This window comes from Rattus norvegicus, chromosome 19 (assembly GCF_036323735.1).
Source record: "Rattus norvegicus strain BN/NHsdMcwi chromosome 19, GRCr8, whole genome shotgun sequence".
In the NCBI taxonomy this organism is placed as follows: Eukaryota; Metazoa; Chordata; class Mammalia; order Rodentia; family Muridae; genus Rattus; species Rattus norvegicus.
Genome location: NC_086037.1, coordinates 14,044,496 through 14,051,871, shown reverse-complemented (window position 1 = coordinate 14,051,871; position 7,376 = coordinate 14,044,496). Strand labels below are relative to the sequence as shown.

Below are 7,376 nucleotides of genomic sequence, written 5' to 3'. Positions count from 1 at the left end.
CTTGAAAGGATCACTGGGGTTTGACCTCAGTACTTCATACTTCTTGCTGGGTCAGCAACACTCAGGGAAGCTTGAGATTGCCATAGGCACAGTATTAGGCTAGATATACTGAGTAGATGATACTAAGTTGTTCAGATGGTCATACCCATTTGCATGGGTTCTTCATGTGCACCTAAGGAAAGAGAGATTAATGTCCTGAGAATAGGAAGATCATTTCCAGTTCTTTTCTATCATTCCAGATTGAAAGACTGGTAGGGAGAGAATGGTAAATAATCAAGAATTCACAGATGATGCTTTGAATGCAGGGTGGGTTTCTGTGCTGGTTTTAGACAGGGTCTCAAGTATCACATGTTGCCCTCTACATGGCTGGCCAGGTTCACTTTGAGCTCAGATGAACCTCCTTCCACTTTCCAATAAATAGGCTTACAAGAGTGGCCTCCAAGGACTGTGAGAACAGCATTAGCCTTTGACAGTTGAGGTGTGCAACCCACAACTATAGTTTTAGCAACCTTTTTTCATGTCTACCAGCTATTTCAGATTGTTGCTGTTCTATGCCTGACAATCAAGGACGCAGAAAAATAACCAGATAGAGAGCAAGGACATGGTGATCACATCCTTGCCTCTTCTGTACGTTCTGGATGAGGTTTGTTAAAATTCCAATATTGAAAAAAGCTTTATATAGGGCCCATCACATTAAGGGTCACTGTGCACTGTTCTATCTAAAATGGTCTAATCAGAACTGACTAACATATAACACTTCCTGCAGTCCTCATATGAGAAGCTTGAGCTTTTTGCTTTGACTTTTTCTTTTCTCTTTCCTTCTTATTTTTTGCTATATAAGTTGAGAGAAAGATAGTTAGGGCCATGAATTTGCCCCCAAAATTTGAACTACGGATGTGATCAATCAGTGTTAATGTGTAAATTCTATACAGTATTCATTTTTTACTATGATAGATGCATTTGTGTTTGGTGTGGTGGATATTTCCCAGTGTACAGGTGCTGGGACCTTACTCTATCCACTTAATGATGTTTATAGCTTCATTTTAGACGTTTATGTGCACCCCCTATATCTCTTGACTATTTTATTTTTCTGACAGAAGCTCTTGGTATATCTTACTCAGGCTTGTGAGCAGTGCTCCTTTGGCGACATTGGTGCAGAGAGGAGAACCCCACAAGCAGAATGAGGTTCCCTTCACTGGTGGCTCCAATTTGCACTTTCCTCTGCCAACTGGTCTCCACACTTTGCCTTGCACTTTAAAGACATCAACTCTTTCTCCTAAGGAATTTCTTGGCAATTGTCGATTGCTAAGCACATGACTTCATGAGTGTTCCCCTAATACACACGCATGTTGTAACCTACCATGCAGACTATTTCTTGATGTGATTTAAAGCACCTGTACATAATGAGACAGGAGAACTTTTGAGTGCATATTCAAGCTGGTATGAAATCTCAGGAAGGTTTAATGGCTAACATTGTGAATGAGGACAATTTGAGTTAGGATGAGACATTTTTGGGCAAGATATGAAAAGAAACATTCATTTAGATGCATAGGGATTACTAAGGTTTTTTATAATCAAGCCTTGAGGAAAATTTGGCTTTGGGAGCAGGAGATGCTCAGTGGCTCTCCCCAGGAAAGTCTCCTGGAAAGGGCACCTCTGCTTATGCTCAGTACAGGGAGAACATTAGCAGGGAGGCAAAGTCTGCTCCCCATGACATCTGCCGTCCCTTCTATGACACTCTATTGTCTCCTAGAGAGTTTTGGCATCCTCTGTGATGTCACCAGTGTTGGAGTGACAACCAGTGCCCTAGTTTCTCTCAGACTGAGTCTGGTGGTTACACCCTAAGACATGTTTTCCTGTCTTCACAACCGTTTTGGGAGGGGGAACGTTGATTGTGGAGAGACTAGAGTGAAGGAGTCTGGCCTTTTCTCAAAGTAATGATGGACAAAGACAGCACTTCTGGGGAATGTTTAGTAAGTTCTGGGCAGTATATTTTGAGCTTCCTGTCAGGGGGGCTGCAGGCTTAAGATGACCTTTCTAGCAATGGGCCACAGCAACTGGAGCATCTGAAAAGGAATTGAATTTCCATGAATATCACAATTCCTGAAAGTCAAGGATTTCAGAACTTTAGATTCTCTATCCCCACTGGGAGGATATGGTTAGGCAAATGCTATTACACTGTGAACTTCTGGCCTTTACTTTTCAGTTCATTTGGTATGTTACATTGATATAAAAACACAATCAGGAGTCATGGAGGGTCCACTTTTTCTGAGTTTAGACAGGGCAGCAATGTACTTCACTATCATTGCTTCTTTAAATACAGTGGATATCTGACAGTAGGAACAGGGGGAGAATTGTGCTCCAGGCAATAACCTTATGTTCTTAGACCTTCTCTGATTTCTTCTAATTGCAGGGTCAACGTTAGCTTTCTATATTAGAGATGTGTGTTACAAACATGTTTCTACAATACCAAAACTATTTGGAACGTGTAGACCAAGATTCAGCCTGTAACCTATGGGTACTTCTGGGGCATTGGGTATTTCAAATAGGGGAATTGATAAGTCTGTTGACCATGTCCTCCCTGGAAATGCGTTTTAATCCAAAGTTGTTGGCCTAGAGTATCAGGGTAGGACATCTGAGTGTCTCCAATCACTCAAGTCTTGGATGGTGAATTTATCATCTGAGTTCTGAAACCACAGGGGTGAGGAAACCAAGCTGTACCCTGTTCAGCTGATAATAATCCTGGAGTAGCCATCTCCGTCGTCCATGTAAGCACGTGATATCCGGCATAGGGAACACCTGGCTGCTTACATCTCTTGGTCTCTATAGAGTAGTGGGAGAACTGAGATCCACTGAGGAGGCCTCTTAAGCATAGACCAATCGCCTAGCCGTGACACTGGGTTCCAGGCTTGTTCTCCTGTTTAGGCCTCACTGTGGTCTATGAACACTCTATGCATCGGGCCAAGAAGGAAAAGGAGAGGCTGATTGAAGAGCTGCAGCTCATTACCGAGGAGAGAAATGACCTGAGAGATCACCTGAGGTTTCTGACAGAGAGATCCATGAAGAACGGGGATGAATCGCTCCAAATTCTCTTGTTTCATTCCTGGGACTGCAAGGTCACCTTCATCTTATCCTATTAAGGTTTTGGGTTCTAGAAAGCTGTGCATCCCTAACCACCCTGTGCTAAACCTCACCTCCCATATAGAGGAGATTCAGAACCTTGACCCTTCCTGAGGAGCGAGATGGAAAATGGACTCATCTGCTTCCATTTATTGAAAAGCAGAACTTGTGGTCTGAATGAAGAATTCGGGGATAAAGTCAGGGAGAGTGAGTGTCTAGTGTGCATTTGCAAAGCCCTTGACAGATGGTGGCTTTGCAAGATTGTAATTGCAGTGAGTTTATGGTGAGTCTCTATACTTGCTAGGCAGGGGACTGAGTGCTGGAAGATCCAGGCAGCAGCCTGAGGGGCCTGGTCCCAAACTGTTCATCTCAATGCTTGACTAGAAGGTCTCAGGCTCAGGCCTGTTTGTTATTGTCTGTGTGTCTTGCCCTCTGAGACAGCAATGGTGCATGCATTTCTCCTGGTTCTCACAGTGCTCTCTGTTTCCATATTTGTCTTTCTCTGACTCTGTTTACATTTCACTTTTTTGTGGGTGTGTCTTAGTCTGTGAGTCTGTGTGTGCATACATCCAAATGCATATGGACAACTTTTAAATGTTTATATTTCCCTCCACATTGGAATCTAGGGGTCTATGTCTTGGCCTGAGTATTTACTTGTAACACCTTCATGGTGATGTGAATGCCTTGTTCTGGGAGCCCCACTGTCAACAACACAGTTCTTTGTCTATGTGACCACGTTTGTATGTTTATTTTTATTCTTTGTGTAGATTATAATTTTGTGTTGATATAAGGTGTTTTATCAAAACAGGAGAAAAGAAATCACAGGTTTCTGGCTGTGTTGGGGTGGGGAGCATGGAGAGGTGTGGCCTAGGCTCTTGATAGCTCAACTGGCTTGACTGCAGATTTCCTCTTGATTGAACAAAGGGAGCCAGGGAAGCCTCCATCTGGATGCTGAGATTCTGGTGTCCTGGACGCAGAAAAACACGTTTCTGAAGCTGAAGAAGATCTAATATGTAGAATTCAGAAGGTGTCCTTCCAGGACTGGGGTAGTACAGGACCCACCCTGAGTTCATATATTCCTAAATGCTGATGTTCATTGGAATCTATCATTTGGGGCCAGGCCACACTTCAGGCCAAATCCATATTATGAAGACCTGGAGAGAATGGAGGAGGCGGTCATGTCAATTCTGCACAACTTAGAGATGGAGAACACTGAGATCCATGAGAACAGCCATAAGCTGAAGAAGGAGATGACCTTCTCTAGGTAAGTCCTGGTCAGAAAGGCTATCACCTGTGGAATGGCCATTTCTGATTTCTTTGTTCTGGATTGGACAGTCTTCAGCTATGATTCTATCTCTTGTGCTGTTTACACATCAGTGTGCCAGGGTCATTAGGACTCAGTTTTCAGTTCCACAAAAGACTGTTACTCATCCCAGGATTGTCTAGGCATCTTCAGAAGGCTCTAGATAGAACAGCATTGATTGAAGTCAGCAGAAGGTTATTAGGCTGACCTGGACCTCTGGGGTCACACCAGGTTTTACAAAACTCAGTGTGTGGACCACATGGTTAGCATGACCTTCTCTTGGTTCTACTGACCTCCTTTGAGGGTGTTGGCCCACTGCTAATTTATGTTGCCCCCATGCATTGGGCTTTCATGGATAGATGTAGATCCGTGTTCTTTTTGAGAGATGTGGACACTAATTGGTGCTCAGGCCAAACAAACAATTTATTCTTCCCCGAATTAACTCTTTGTGGTTTGTGGAGCAGCCTTATATGTATCGAGATGTATTTTATTATGTCTTCATGGGTATCTGGGACCTGGTAGAGTTAGTGGGACTTGGGAGTAGGAATGGGAGAAAGGGGCAGCATGATCTTACTATGCAGACTGTATTTCCAGAAACCTGCTCAGCCAGCTCCTGATGGAGAACACATGCAGGAAGAAGTTGGTCCCACTGAAGCAGGGGAGCAGGGAGGGACATCTTGAGTGTGCACTGAACCAGAAATATTTGGTTGACTTCAACAAGAAAGATAAAGACCCAGCATCATCTGGTAGGGACGAGCAGCTGTGTTAGCTTAACAATATCTGATAAAATTTGCCAATTTCATACATCTGTGCTTTCTCCTACCACCTTTCTAATTTACACTCCCAACCAGCCAACCCCCTCATGCAATGGAATTGTTCATTGCTCGGCCTATGCACAAGTATTTTGGGAAGTTAAACACTTTGCAGAAACTGAATTATTTTGCAAGTATATTTTGCTGCTCTTTTTGAAGGTGCAGTCTAGAAATGGTGACAGATGAATAACATACCTCATTATTGCATATCCATGTGATAGATTGGATCCTATGTAGAGTTTTGAACACGTTCGTGGTTCTTTGACAAATGACACTCTGTGGTCATGTGACTTCTTGTGTAGGAAGCACCTTTCCGGGATAAGAACCAAGTGCAAATGTCAAATTAGTACTTGTCATTGGCTTTAACCTTGGTGACATATGGACATCTCCTTTCTTCCTGCAACCCAATGAGGTCTCTTCCCATTGCCCTGTTCTTGGTTTGCACTGGTATAAGTCTGGGTCCCAGATTGGCAGCCCACATTATTTTGAGGCTCTCTGGAGATTTTGCCCTTCCCAAAGAGTTAGCAACAATGATATCAGTTAAAAGGTCCATGTCGACTGTCCAATAGAACTGAGGTGGTAGAAGGCAGCATTCTGACAGCTGGCTTGCATTTCCCCACAAAATCAGTATCTTAAAAACTGCGTTCCTCTCCCAGGTCTCAGAAAGTGCAAGAGAGCTGGAATTGGACACACCCCAGTAAGAGAGCTTCCTGAAGAATAAGTTGCTTTCTCAGGAGTCCCTGATGTCTAACATCCTGAATGGTAACAACATTTTTTGGATGAGTATTCTTCATCAGAGTTAATTTGAAATTTCTTAGAGACCGTAAATTTATATAACACCAAGCCAGCCTGACTGATTGAGATCTTACTCACTTTCTTCTTCAGAAAACACCACTTGAGAGACACCTTGGGAGACCGCCTTTCATTACGTGTGCTAGAAGAGACACAGCAATACATCTGTGCTTCTACATGTTCGTTAAAAATATGCAGTTTAGAAATATTTTTGTTATGATTTTAATTGAAGTTTTTTTGTTGTTTCCTATTTATATGTTCTTGTTACTATTTTTCACTTTCAAATATTTTTAAATATTTTTATTCATTTTAATCCTGTTTTGTTGGAAAAAATGTATTTGTTATGAATAAAAATTGAATTCTATCTCTTGACTCTTAAGACCATCTTTCTTACTCAAGGGTTCTGTCCCCTCCTGTGGACTTAGAACGGACAGCTGGAGATGGATCTCTGCATGTTCCATGGAGCCTGGGCTAGTAAGTGAATTAAAAGTCACCAAGGCGTAGTCAGTGTGATAGTGTCTTTTGTGTGGAGAATGTGGCTGTGTCTCTGACACACACTTTATGATGAAATCACTGACATACTTTACCCAATTGTTAGGGTCCATGTGGTTCTTCTGAGAGAGCAGCAGATGCTCTACCCTGTGAGTCATCACCACAGCTCCTGCAGGTGGCTTCTGTTATTCCACAGGAGGTGCTGTATTAGTTGGACAGGATCACCTCCAATTAAATAGAGAGATCTCAGGAGATGTGTGTTCACAGGTAACTTACTGAGCAGTGCGTGCTCAACGTGTTAGGTTGCCAGGCATCCCTACAGGGCTCTGGTGTTCCCACTGCTCATTGTGGGTCAGCATCATCATCCAGCATCACTTAGTGTCCATATTAGAGCAGATCTTTCACCTATTATCAGTGATGACCACATGTATTATGCACATCTGACAAAATACAGAATAGAAACTAGCTTCCTGTAGGCCAGATTGGCATAATGAGTTTTTTGATTGTTAGCAAGAAAATTATCTTAATCTAAGCAGTTTAGGGAGCAACCTCAAGATCATCCATAATGAATGTAGCCTGCAGCTGTGAACACAGGTTTCTTTTGGAGAGCAGGCCTGTGCAAGCCCAGAACCTAGGTGGGACAGTTCAAGCTAACCTTTTTCCATGGCCAATCTGGGATCGTATTGAGAATGTATTTTTTCCAGGTGGCTGATTTCCAATTTATGGAATTGAACTAACTTACTGAGAGTGGAGATGACTCAGAGAGTTAAAGTACAGAAGGAATAATCCAGAATATCCACAAAAGCTTGCTGTCACCCCAGGGCTTTTAAAAGCTCAGCAGCTAGAGAAGCAATGTA

General features: G+C 42.8%; 1 long non-coding RNA gene across 1 annotated transcript; it reads left to right on the top strand.

The window, feature by feature from the left end:
• Positions 1–4,685: 4,685 nt before the first annotated feature.
• LOC134483528 (uncharacterized) lies at positions 4,686–6,391 on the top strand. Its single transcript, XR_010060353.1, has 3 exons — positions 4,686–5,169; positions 5,892–5,997; positions 6,121–6,391. It is a non-coding gene; the product is annotated as an uncharacterized LOC134483528 (long non-coding RNA).
• Positions 6,392–7,376: the final 985 nt, after the last annotated feature.